We start from the raw sequence: 3,207 nt of genomic DNA on the forward strand, positions 1-3,207 counted from the left end.
TGCCTAAATTTCATGGGGAAATCCTGATTTGTGTTCATAGTACGGCCCCCGGAGGATTTTATGACCATGGTAGGAATTTGAAGTGGCCCTTCGAATGAAAAAGGTTCCCCACCCCTGCATTAAACCTTTCTTCTAGCCACAGCTCTGCTGTCAGTACATTTTATTATGATACTATAAGCTCAGAAATGAAGTTGATCGAACAATTCGATCGGTGCTATAAACATTTAAATGAACCGAATAGAAATCAGAATAGAAACATCTGAATGATCTTTCTTGGACATAGCCTACATTTTGAAGTGACCCTTTGAATTAAAAAGGTTCCTCACCCCTGCTTTTGAGGAAAAACATCAATGTGCTTGGCCACTCTGGTTTTTAAATTATTCTGAACTAAAGCAAGGATTGTTCAAGGAAGTTCAAAAACGACTGTCTCTGGTTAAATTAGTTCTACACCAAGCCTTTAGGTGGCAGTACAACTAATTCGCACAATGCGAATTCCACACACAAGCCACAAAGAAGCCATCTACCGCGGTCAACAACACCGACCTATCTGAACAGAACCACGCGCTGTCTGTGTGGTTTCACTGTTACAAGTTTCTTGGCGACATGGGGGAAAGTTCCTCACATACCAACGGAAAATGGGCTTCACATACATGTAAGTAAATTTTACTCAACTGTGGTTTAAAGTTTCAGTACTCAAGAGCGATTGAATAGCTCCTCTGAACACAGATCCGCCATTGCTAAGTTGTAGCACAAGTCCCCTCAATGAATGTGACTACTCTTGTTGCTGCTGTACGCTAGTCAATTCTGATAACTTGCGAGCATCGTAATGACAAAATGCAGTAGTGAAACGGTGAATATGTTAAGTATACTTGTTGATGGTAAGTTGTTTGACATTGCTCGTTCTCAATTGCCTTTCCCCTGCCTAAAGATGATTCCCAGTTTGTCGCTCCCAGCGCGGTTCGATCCCCAGTCGGTTCGCTCCCACTAGCCAGACTATCGAGCCCACCGAGCTAGTTATCTTTTTGATGTTAGTTTTTTGTTACGTACCCTAAACCTAACCCTTACCTTAATCCTAAACCTAACCCTAAATTGCTTGTATGTGGTAGTGTATGATAATACGAGAAATGTAATCGGGTGGGATAGAACGCCTGGGATTGATAGGGTCACCTGGGACTACACGTCCGGGAGTGATCTTACATGGGAGTGACCATCTCCCAGCGCTTAAGATTGACAAAGGCTACCGTTAGCATGCTATTGCGTTAGCTCATCAACTAGTTGCTGGGCACTGCTCATTTTTCACGTCTGCCCGGCATTTCGCTGATGAACTAACGCTTGGACGTCTTGCCAATGTATTTTACAGCGGCAAAAATGCATCTAGGCGACGTTGGCAAGATTGGTGTGCCGTCTGGGTATGTTGGTTTTCAGTGCTGGGCAGTAGCGAAGCGACTAGTTTAATTACATTCCCTAGTAGCTTGGTCGTAGCGTCATTACTATGTATCGACTAACGTCCCTGTAGTTAAGAAATAACTTAGTTTAGAAATCGATGTGAAATACCCTGGCATTTGCAACAGTAGGCAACCTGTCCTTAAAAAGTATGGGCCCTCAAAACAGCACTTGTTGCACAAATAAGTGTTGCATAGAGCAGTCTTTCCCAACCAGGGGTACGTGTACCACTAGGGGTACGCGAGCACCCTGCAGGGGGTACTTGGAAAAATGAAAACATGTATGGAGCATAGTCACATTGAGATATAAAGCATGAGTCAGGGGGTACTTGTGGTATGAGAAAAGGCTTAGGGGGTACTTAAGACAAAAAAAGGTTGGGAAACACTGGCATAGAGCACGCCACCCCGAAATCAATGTGAAATACCCTGGCATTTGCAACAGTAGGCAGCATGTCCTTAAAACGTATGGGTCCTCAAAACAGCACTTGTTGCACAAATAAGTGTAGCTGGCCTCTTCAAGAAATTGAAATTATGCATGGTCACTTTTTCTTATTGTTTCACGTGGAGGTCTACTGACATTGTCTAAATAATGTAGGCTAGTTTATGTCCATGTATTATATTAGGACCCAAGGTTAATGGGTTATTCTGTTTACCATGTTTTCACAGGCTGCTGTCTCATAATATGGCGAAGACGAGTCACTTGAAGGCCTAACAGCTCTTATGAGGAGCAGTCTTGCCATAGAAGACTGAAAGAATGTAAGATTAACTTCTTTGTGACCAATATGACTTGCTCATTGATACATTTTCTATGTCAATATGAGATGCATGGCGAAGTATTTCATTTATTTGTCTCTCTTCTAGGAGCTGTAGAAACAACAGGGTGCCTGCTGCAGTATGACGAGGACGCCCTGATCATAGAAGGTCCAGTGTCTTGGCAGGGTGAAATGGCACTGATATCGGTATGTGGTGATATCAGTTAAAATTAATGAATTAATTCTCATATCTGAATAATGTGAACACTGGATTTACCACACACTCACACACACCCTAGTCCTAGATTATACAACCAAGGTTACTTTTACCACAGCTCTGGCACTGCATCAAATTTCTTTTCTTTTTTATAGAACTGGACAGGTCATTTATTCGTTCCCCTTGTTTTTTGCAGTGTCCTGCAGGATGCTGTGTCCTGCAATCCTGTGTGCTGTGCTACAGACGCATGTGGAGGTCAACCCGAAATGGGCACAGTAGCGTGAAAGAGGGTAAGCTTAACCTATAGCCTACGTCAGGGTTGGGGAACCTTTCTCATTCGAATGGCCACTTCAAATTCATCCGAGGGGCCATAAAAGTCCTCCAAGGGCCGTACTATGAACACAAACCAGGATTTTCCCTTTCACTTTAGGCCTATATTGAAGGCAGCCACATTTAAACAAACGCCAACTTCTTCAGGTTCCCTGAATATAACTTAATTGTATTGCTAATGTATTTTCTAAGATTCCTTTACAAAATATGTCATATTTCATGTGAAGATGGAATTGCATTAAAATTATATCGGGGGCCGGATAAAACAGCCTCAAGGGTCGCAAACGGCCCTAGAGACATAGGTTCCCCACCCCTGTCCTACATTGTCAATATGACTTGTGCTACTTTATAGATAAGTTGTCAATGCTGTGCATTGCTATGTCCTGCAGGATGGTGATGGGCCAATCTTACAAGAGACCACAGAAAACTGATATAGTGTAAGATTATCCCTGTTGGGCTCAATATG

The 3,207-nt window shown here is 42.8% G+C and overlaps 1 long non-coding RNA gene across 1 annotated transcript; it reads left to right on the forward strand.

Annotated features, from left to right (window-relative positions):
• Nucleotides 1–433: 433 nt before the first annotated feature.
• Nucleotides 434–2,670, forward strand: LOC134443138 (uncharacterized). The gene is made up of 3 exons (XR_010033572.1): nt 434–652; nt 2,109–2,198; nt 2,304–2,670. It is a non-coding gene; the product is annotated as an uncharacterized LOC134443138 (long non-coding RNA).
• Nucleotides 2,671–3,207: the final 537 nt, after the last annotated feature.

This window comes from Engraulis encrasicolus, unplaced genomic scaffold, assembly GCF_034702125.1.
Source record: "Engraulis encrasicolus isolate BLACKSEA-1 unplaced genomic scaffold, IST_EnEncr_1.0 scaffold_28_np1212, whole genome shotgun sequence".
NCBI lineage: Eukaryota > Metazoa > Chordata > Actinopteri > Clupeiformes > Engraulidae > Engraulis > Engraulis encrasicolus.